The sequence below is a fragment of the Fusarium keratoplasticum genome, chromosome 1 (assembly GCF_025433545.1).
Source record: "Fusarium keratoplasticum isolate Fu6.1 chromosome 1, whole genome shotgun sequence".
NCBI classification, from domain to species: Eukaryota; Fungi; Ascomycota; class Sordariomycetes; order Hypocreales; family Nectriaceae; genus Fusarium; species Fusarium keratoplasticum.
Window position 1 is genome coordinate 5838557 of NC_070529.1, and position 11014 is coordinate 5849570.

Here is an 11014-nt window from a genome sequence, read left to right on the forward strand (position 1 = left end):
GCCGATAAGAGCAGCGGCCGATACGACGGCGGTCGGCTCAGCGGGTATTAGTGGCCGATACGGGATGGCGCATCTCTTTGAGTGCGTGAAGGCTCCCAACGCGTACCAGACAGGGGTTTAATCTAATTAAAATAGAGCTTACGAGAGGTACTTCTTTTCCTACCTAAATTCTATGGTGATATAAGTCAAAGCAGTACGATGAGTTATATAGTATAATATTGCAAAGCTTATAGCCGTACCTTAATTTGGGCACCTTCCTTTTCCCCCTATTCCTATTAATCTCCCTCAATGCCTTCTCTTTTACTTATGACCTTATAATACTATAGCGATGGCCCTAATAGGCGTGATAGGCAAAGCGCTTAGTGCGGCCTCGATAACTGAGCTTATGGCCCGGGTGATTGAGGTCTTCGTTGCTGGCCCTATATCTCTTCTTTCTATAAAAATCGGGACTAAAGGTCGCGATAAGGGTATCTATAAGGTAGCCTCGCTACGCCTCTTACGACTTATATCTCTTCTAATTTAGGCTATTATGAAGTTAAAGAAGATAGCTATTAATAAGGGTAATATTAAATAAAAAGGTCTAGGCTAAAGCCTACTAAGGGCCCCGATAAATGCGGTGATTATAGCCTAGCGATGCCCTTAGTTAGTCTCCTCGGTCTATATGATTTATTTTATTATTATAAGTAGTAGTAATAAAAGGAATCTTAAATTACTTTATAGCTTCCTTATTAAAAAAATACTATATTAATTATGCCTAGGCTTTTATTATATTTAGTCTCTTCTTCTTTTAATTAATATATTTATTACCCTTAAATATAGAAATTAAGAAGAGCACGAGGGCATTATTCTTCTACGCGATTTAATTAACCTGCTAAGCTAAGGGATAAATTAGTAAGGGAAATATAGCTAAATCTATCTAAATTCTTTGCCTTATGATTAACTATTAGGGCTATTTAAAGCTTGCTAAACTAAAGAAGGTTATAGCTAGTAGTATTATTAACTTTAAGCTATATAAAGGGCTTAAAGATACTATAGTTACAGCGGGCTATGCCTATAGCCCCGTGACCTAGCTATCGAAGATATATAAAGAGATTTATTAATAAGAAGAGGTTATTAATAAAGATATAATATCTAGCTTTTAGTAGCTTATTAACTAAGGCAATAACCACGCTTTAAGTCGGATTAAGAGGTATATATAAGTCCTTTTATCTCTAAATATATAGTTAACGAGAAAACTAATTCTTTTTCCTTAGCTATTAGCGCGGCTTCTTAGGGAGACTAATAGGTCTATATCTCTTCTTTAGCTAGTGCTAAATCTACTATAAGAAAAAGCCCTTCTAGGCTATAACCTAGGTCTTAAAGCCAAGAGGCGTGGGTTTATTTAAGACCTTCGTTATCTTATATAACCTCCCTATAAAGCGGGTTATATATTTATCTATAGTAATATTTATGCCTAGGCTCTATAGCTTAAGAGACGCTACTTATAGGTGCTTAAACTAGTTATTTATAGCCTTAAAGACCTTCGGAAGGCCTATATTAGCGAGGTTAAATAGGTTAAAGACTCATAGGTGCTATTAAAAAAGCTAAAACTTATTAAATATTATATATTAAATAATTAAATAATTAGGGCCTTAATGCCCTTAATAAAAAGTCTCCTAATAGGCGCAAAGCCTTAGTTCCTTATAAATTCTTATATAAATTAGGATAATAAGCTATATATATACCTCGGCGACAGAGGTATTATACTAGCCTCTAAGCTAGGCTGCTAGGCGTAACTAATAGTCTCGGAGTAGGCTTATAACCTAGCTATTAGTATATTAGACTTATCTTTTAATTAGGCTTCGCGTAGCTAATATCTTACTCGGTGTAATTAATACCCTTAAAGTAAATACCTATGGCTTATAAGCCTAAGACGCTAAAGCTAGCTCGCCTCGCTAAATTTATATATAACTAAATAGCCTTTTATTATATAACTACCTTATATTAATTAACTAAGGTTATTATTAAAATTAGCGAGTGAGGAGTAAGGGCATCGCGACTATATAATTATACCTTTTGCCGCTTATAATAGAGTTACTCTATAGCTAATATTTTCTTACCTTCGAGGAAGTAAAAGAGGCTCTTAATGCTATCGCTAAAGACCTCGGGATAGCCCTTATTCTTTATTAAAAAAAACCTAATACCGCTAACCCTACTTATATTATATTATAATACTTTAAAGGGCATATTTTTATTTTAGCTACGAAGTATACTTATAAGAATAAACACTAAGGAATAAGTACTTAGATAACTAGCTGCCTATATCGCGTTAATATTAAATCTACCCCGGCTAGTTAGGTGCTTAATTATATAAATAGCGATAGAGCTAATATATATAATTATTAATTTCTCGAGCCTAAGGCCTTCTCTAGCTATTATATTAAGGCTATTGCTAAGAGAAAGGATAAAGTTATCTCATAGTAGAATTTAGGCTCTTAATTTACTTAAATTCTCGCTAAGTTAAGGAGTAATAATAACCCCGATATTAAATAAGTTATTAAGGATAATCTTAATAACCTCCTTTATTATTATTATTATAAGGAGCTTCGCGGTTAGATTTTAATTAAATAACTTTATAATAAGCTTAAGAAAAATAAATTTTTTTTTTTTAAAGACTTTTATAACTCTTAAGGTTATATATCTCGCCTTTTTATTATACTAAAGACTAATATATCTTTTCTTTAGTAATATCCTAATATTATTCTTTATAATAATACTTATAAGACTAACTGGTTTAATATGCCGCTATTTAATATCTATAATATAATATTAATAAATAAGATCTTTTAAATTATAGCTATCTTTCTTAGTAGCGAGACCGAGGCTTAATATAACTAGGTTATTATAATATTATATTATTTTTTTCTTAAGAATAAAATCCTAATACTAAAAATTATTATTATTAACTAAGATCTCGCCCTTATAAATACTTTTTCTTATTACTTAGTCCTTAATAAAGTCTTATATATTTTCTATTATTAGTATATTAATATAAATATACTTACTAAAATAAAGCAATATTTCCTTAAGGCTAGCTATAACGCCTATATAAGAAAGACTATATATTATATTAAGTTCTAAGACTTCCTAAAGGCTTAGAATAATATTATATATAATCCTATAGTTTATAATTATAAAAAGCCATTAAAATAATTTAAGCGCCCTAGCGCTTATCCTAATATTATAATTCTATATTATCTTAATACCTAGCTTATCCCTTAAAAAAAAAAAGGTATTTATTATTATATAAATTAATATTATTACTTTAGGTTTATAATAACCTTAGTAATTAAGTTTCTTTACTTAAGTATAAAGCAATAGCTTTATATAAGCACTAAGGATCTTATAACTATCTTTTAGCGACTTTATATTTTCTAATAATACTAAGATACCTCTATCGCTATATAGCAACTCTAAGGTAAGAATAAGATACTAATAATTATAATATAGCTCTTATATATCCTCATCCGAGACCAGATTAACTTAATAGCCCTCCGCCTTATCGCTAAAAAGCACACCAAGCTCAATCATAACCTCTCGAAGTCGCCTAAAGGCACCTATTATCCTTACCTAATCATTACCATATATAAGCTATTATATAAATATATAATTTAGCGCCAGCTATATTAAAAGGAGCCTATCCCGCTAGATAAGGTTAATTAATACTAATATTAAGATTATAACTATAATATATAGTAAGTAAAATAGCCAGAGGTGCCTTTAGAGCCTTATATTATAAAGGGAAAAGGCAGACTAAAGGGCGCTATTATTACCGAGAAGACTATAGCCCCCGGAAGCACCTATCGCGACCCTAGTCTCTTTAAATGCATAGAGGCCCTCGAGACCGCTGAAGTAAGGGCATTACGAGCGCCTCCTTTTATAGCCCTAGCTACTATATAAGCTATAGCTTCCTCTTCGTTATTTATATTATCTAATATAACTCTTAGGCTTCGTTAAGTTATTAATAATAACTTATATAAGCCCGGTATATAAATATAATACTTATATTAATAAGTCTTTTAATATCTCGAAGATATAAACAATATAGGCGCCTTATTTAATGCCTTAATTTGCCTTAATAATAACGCCCTTTAAGAACTTATATAAAATATAGCGGCTAGTATCGCGATAGCGGCCCTCGCGGCTTTAAAAGGGATTAGACTTAATAAAAGTAAACTTAAAGACCTAAACCTTAAAGCTATAATATATTTTAAGGGGTAACTTAATTAAAAGGCATTAAAAGTCAATTAAAAGTAGATAAATAAGTTTAATAACTAAGGATTTAATTATAATACTAAAAAGCTAGGTTAATAATAATTATGATATCTTTATATATATATTTAAATATATAATTAAGTAAATTATAAATAAAATAATTAAATATAATAACCTCTATTAATTATATATTAATTTAGGTAAGTAGCTAGGATTAGAGCATATACTATAATCACGCTATTAATCCTTACCTTTAGGGTATTAATTATACTAAGTAAGATATTAGCTACGCAAAGCCTTTAACTAAGAAATAAGGTAAGAAGAGCTAAAAGAGCTATAGGGGCATATAAGGTAATAGCTTAACCTTAAAGTCGCGTAAAAGTATCTCTATTAAGAAAAAAGTAAGCCCTATAGGTTATAGCTAGGCTAAAGACTAGCTAGCATATAATATCATTAGGCTACTTGTAGCGGCTATTTTCCTCTATAATATAGCTACTTAAATCAAAGGCATTAAGTGCCTTACTAGGAATTAATTAAGAAGTCATAGGTCTCTTTAAAATAATTTCTATAATATTTTAGCTATAATTCCTTTCTAAGAGACCTTCTTATACCCCGCCCATACCCTCGTTATTACATAAGAAAAAGTGGGTCCGGTATGCGTTGGGAGCCTTCGCGCACTCAAAGAGATAACACAGTACCCGCAGGCTGGTTGTGCTGGCGCATACTTGTCCAATGACCTTGAGGGGTCATGCTCTTGCCGCGGATATAGCTAGGAGTAAACGCGCTTCACGAAACATGAAGCATATCATTATACTCTTTTCTTACCATCAGCCATTACCTGCCTCCCAATATAATATGCTGCGACGGACTAATTATTACGATATGCATGCGATGCTCAGTGGATACCTTAGCCTATCTTTGCCATATAATAGCCTAGCAAGGCATTCACCATAGTACCCGTTAACAGAGCCCTCCCTCTCGTCTCGGGCTATTAGCCCACAAGCTAAGCCACCTTCGAACTAGCTTCCCTAATTATTAAAATATCATTATTTGCTATAGCGACGCTATGCCTCTAATACCCCACCGCTGAGGCAATGTCCTGCCTAGGTTCGCTTTTCTTTAAGTAGCATCTCTAACTCTGGTATTAGAGGCCAGCGCGCCATTTGTTCTTCCGATGACCATTATGGGCTAACTTTTTGCATCATTTTCTCCCCTTAATCAGCTCTTATTTATATTTTTAGCCGACCAATAGCTTCACGCCTTCCCTGTGGTCTGCTAAGATTATACCTAACCTCCTAAATTAGTAACCTATCTCTTTGAGTACGCGAAGGCTCCTAACGCGTACCGGACCCACTTTTTCTCACGTAATGACGAGGGTATAAGCGAGGTATAGGAAGGTCTCTTAGAAAGGAATTATAGCCAAAATACTATAGAAATCATTTTAAAGAAACCTATAATTTTTTAATTAATTCCTAGTAAGACACTTAATACCTCTAATTTAAGTAGCTATATTATAGAGAAAAATAGCCATTGCGAGTAGCCTAATAATATCACGTGCTAGCTAATCTTTAGCCCGGCCATAACTTATAGGGCTTACTTCCTTCTAATAGAGATACCTTTACGCGACTTTAAGGTTAAGCTACTACCCTATATACCCCTATAGCTCTTTTAGCTCTTCCTACCTTATTCCTTAGTTAAAGGCTTCGCATAGCTAATATCCCACTCGGTATAACTAATACCCTAAAAATAGGGATTAATAACGCGACTATAGTATACGCTCTAATCCTAGCTACTTACCTAAATTAATATATAATTAATAAAAGTTATTATATTTAATTATTTTATTTATAATTTACTTAATTATATACTTAAATATATATATAAAGATATTATAATTATTATTAACCTAATTTCTTAATATTATAATTAAATCCTTAGCTATTAAACTTATCTATTTATTCCTAATTAACTTCTAGTGCCTTCTAATTAAGTCGCCCCTTAAAATATATTATGGCTTTAAGATTTAGGTCTTTAGGTTTACCCCTATTAAGTCTAATCCCTTCTAAAGCCGCGAGGGCCACTATCGCGATGCCGGCCGCTATATTCTATATAAGTTCTCGAGGGGCATTATTATTAAGGTAAATCAAGGCGTTAAATAAGGCGCCTATATTGTCTATATCTTTAAGATATTAGAAGACTCATTGGTATAAGCGTTATATCTATATGCCAGGCTTATATAAGTTATTATTAGTAACCTGACGAAGCCCAAGAGTTATATTAAATAGTATAGATAACGAAAAGGAAGCCGTAGCTTATATAGCAGCTAGGGCTATAAAAGGAGGCGCTTATAATGCCCTCGCTTCGGCGGTCTCGAGGGCCTCTACGCATTTAAAGAAACTAAGGTCGCGATAGGTGCTTCCAGGGGCTATAGTCTTCTCGGTGGCGATAGCACCCTTTGGTCTACCTTTTCCCTTTATAATATAAGGCTCTAAAGGCACCTCTAGCTATTTTACCTACTATATATTATAGTCACGATCCTAATACTAATATTAATCGACCTTATCTAGCGGGATAAGCTCCTTCTAATATAGCTAGCGCTAAATCATATGCTTATATAGCAGCCTATATATAGTAACGATCAGGCAGGGATAATAAGTGCTTTTAGGCGACTTTAAGAGGTTATAATTAAGCTCGGCGTGCTCTTTAGCGATAAGGCAAAGGGCTATTAGGCTAATCTGGTCTTAGATAAGGATATATAGGAGCTATATTATAATTATTAGTATTTTATTCCTGCCTTAGAGTTACTATGTGGCGATAAAGGTATCTTAGTATTATTAGAAGACGCAAAGTTATTAAAAGATAGTTATAAGATCCCTAGTGCTTATATAGAGCTACCGCTTTATACTTAAGTAAAGAGATTTAACTACCGAGGTTATTATAAACCTAAAGTAATAATATTAATTTATATAATAATAAATAACTTTCTCTTTCTAAGGGATAAGCTAGGTATTAAGATAATATAAAACTATAGCATTAGGATAAGCACTAAGGCGCTTAAATTACTTTAATTACTTCTTATAATTATAAACTATAGGATTATATATAATATTATTCTAAGCCTTTAGGAAGTCTTAGAACTTAATATAATATATAGTCTTCCTTATATAGGCATTATAGCTAGCCTTAAGGAAATATTATTTTATTTTAATAAGTATATTTATATTAATATACTAATAGCAAAAAATATAGAAAACTTTATTAAGGATTAAGTAATAAGAGAAAATATTTATAAGGGCGAGATCTTAATTAATAATAATAATCTTTAATATTAAGATTTTATTTTTAAAAAAAAAATAATATAATATTATAATAACCTAATTATATTAGGCCTTAGTCTTACTATTAAGGAAAATAGCTATAACTTAGAAAATCTTATTTATTAATATTATATTATAGATATTAAATAGTAGTATATTAAACTAATTAATCTTATAGGTATTATCACAAAGAATAATATTAGGATATTACTAAAAAAGAAATATATTAATCTTTAGCGCAATAAAGAGGCAAGATATATAACCTTAAGAGTCGCGAGAGTTTTTAAAGAAAAAAAAGTTATCTTCCTTAAGCTTATTATAGAGCTATTTAATTAGAGTCTAGCCGCGAAGCTCCTTATAGCGATAATAGCGAAGGAGGTTATTAAGATTATCCTTAGTGATTTATTTAATATCGGGGTCGCTATTACTTCTTAACTTAGCGAGAATCTAAATAAATTAAAAGCCTAAATTCTACCACGAGATAATCTTATCCTTCCTCTTAGCGATAGCCTTAATGCGATAACTAAAAAAGGCCCTAGGCTTAAGAAATTAATAATTATATATATTAGCTCTATCGCTATTTATATAATTAAGCACCTAGCCGGCCGGGATAGATTTAATACTAATGCGATATAAGTAGCTAGTTATCTAAGTACTTATTCCTTAGCATTTACTCTTATAAATATACTTTATAGCTAAAATAAAGGTATACCCTTTAGAGTATTATAATATAATATAAGTAAGGTTAATAGCGTTAGGCTTTTTTTAATAAAGAATAAGGGCTATCCTGAGGTCTTTAGCGATAGCGTTAATAGCCTCCTTTGCCTCCTTAAAGGTAAGAAAGTATTAGCTATAAAGTGACTTTATCGCGGGCGATAAAAGGTGCGATTATATAATCGCAATGCCCTTACTCCTTACTCGCTAACTTTAATAATAACCTCAGTTAACTAATATAAGGTAGCTATATAATAAAAGGCTACTTAATTATATATAAATTTAGCGAGGCAAGCCAGCTTTGGCATCTTAGGCTCACGAGCCATAGGTATTTACTTTAGGGGTACTAATTATACCAAGTGGGATACTAGCTACGCGAAGCCTAGTTAAAAGATAGGTCTAGTATACTAATAGCTAGGTTATAAGCCTACTCCGAGACCATTAGTTACGCCTAGTAGCCTGGCTTAGAGGCTAATATAATACCTCTATCGCCAAGGTATATATATAGCTTACTATCCTAATTTATATAAGAATTTATAAGGAACTAAGGCTCCACGCCTATTAAGAGACTTCTTATTAAGGGCATTAAGGCCTTAACTACTCGATTATTTAATATATAATATTCAATAGGTTCTAGCTTCTTTAACGGCACCTACGAGTTTTTAATTTATTTAACCTCGCTGATATAGGCCTTCTAAAGGTCTTTAAGGCCATAGATAACTAGTCTAAGTACCTATAAGTAGCATCTCTCGAGCTATAGAGCCTAGGCATAAATATCACTATGGATAAATATATAACCCGCTTTATAAGGAGGTCATACGAGATAACAAAGGTCCTAAATAAACCTATGCCCCTTAGCTTTAAGACCTAGGTTATAGCCCAGAAGGGCTTCTTCCTATGATAGATTTAGCACTAACTGAAGAAGAGATATAGACCTATTAGTCTCCCTAAGAAGCCACGCCGGCAACTAAGGAAAAAGAATTAGTTTTCTTATTAACTACGCATTCAAAGACGAAAGGACCTATATATACCTCTTAATCTAACTTAAAGCATAGTTATTGCCTTAGTCAATAAGCTACCAAAAGCTAGATATCACGTCTTTATTAATAACCTCTTCTTATTAGTAAATCTCTTTATATATCTTTAATAGCTAGGTCACGGGGCCATAGGCATAGCCCGCCGCAACTATAGTATCTTTAAGCCCTTTATATAGCTCAAAGTTAATAACACTACTGGCTATAACCTTTTTCGGTTTAGCGAGCTTTAAATAGCCCTAATAGTTAATCACAAGGCAAGGAATTTAGATAAATTTAGCTATATTTCTCTTATTAATTTATCCCTTAGCTTAGCAAGTTAACTAAATCGCGTAGAAGGATAATGCCCTTATGCTTTTCCTAACTTCTATATTTAAGGGCAATAAATATATTAATTAAAAGAGGAAGAGGCTAAATATAATAGAAGCCCAGGTATAGCTAATATAGCGTTTTTTTAATAAGGAAGCTATAAAGCAATTTAAGATTCCTTTTATTGCTATTACTTATAACAACGAAATGAATCATATAGACCGAGGAGACCAATTAAGGGCATCGCTAGGCTATAATTACCGTGTTCATCGGGGCCCTTAGTAAGCTCTAGCCTAGACCTTCTTATTTAATATTACCCTTATTAATAGCTATCTTTTTCAACTTCACGGTAGCCCAAATTAGAAGAGATATAAGTCATAAGAGGCATAGCGAGGCTGCCTTATAGATGCCCTCATTGCGACCTTTAGTCCTGATTTTTATAAAAGGAAGAGATATAAGGCTAATAACAAAGACCTTAATCACCCGGGCCATAAGCTTAGCTATCGAGGCCGCACTAAGCGCTTTGCCTATCACGCCTATTAGGGCTATCGCTATAGTATTATGAGGTCATAAGTAAAAGAGAAGGTATTGAGGGAGATTGATGGGAATAGGGGGAAAAAGAAGGTGCCTAAATTAAGGTACGGCTATGAGCTTTGCAATATTGCACTATATAACTCATTGTACTGCTTTGACTTATATCACTATAGAATTTAGGTGGGAAAAGAAGTACCTCTCGTAAGCTCCATTTTGATTAGATTAAACCCCTGTCTGGTACGCGTTGGGAGCCTTCGCGCACTCAAAGAGATCCATAATGCTCACTGCCCCCATATCAAAGGTGTGGAGAGGCGGCCAATTATGGGCATCGACGCCAAGATAACTAGTGAGCCCGCATTTACGACTCGCAACTGCGGGACTTCTTCTAGGAGACGCGAGCAGAAGAGCTTGGAACTGTAAATAGCCTAGTATACTTGGCCCTGTGAGGTCGGTCCTCCTGGGCGGAATCAATTTCACTTATTCATGCAATACTCTTGTGGAGGGGTCTAGGGTAAGCTACCCACCCGGCCTGATCTGACAACCAGCTATGCACACAAGGTCAAATGGTGCCAGCCTGGTCTTGCCTCCCCTCACCTGCTTGGCTTTGCACTTTCCACTCCCAACACAACAAAGCCCTGCGATTGACCTGGTGCAGCTGCACACCCCATCACTTAGCAGCCCTATTGGCCTCACGAGCTGCGCCTAGCTACAGGGGTTCTTTTCAGCTGCTGAGGCCTCCCCGCATGCAAATCCTGTAAAGATGTTGCATTGTCCCTCCTCGTCAGTGATGGCAATCCATCGCCGTCCCGACTCATCGATCGGAGAAGCCATCTCGCTGATACCATCATATCG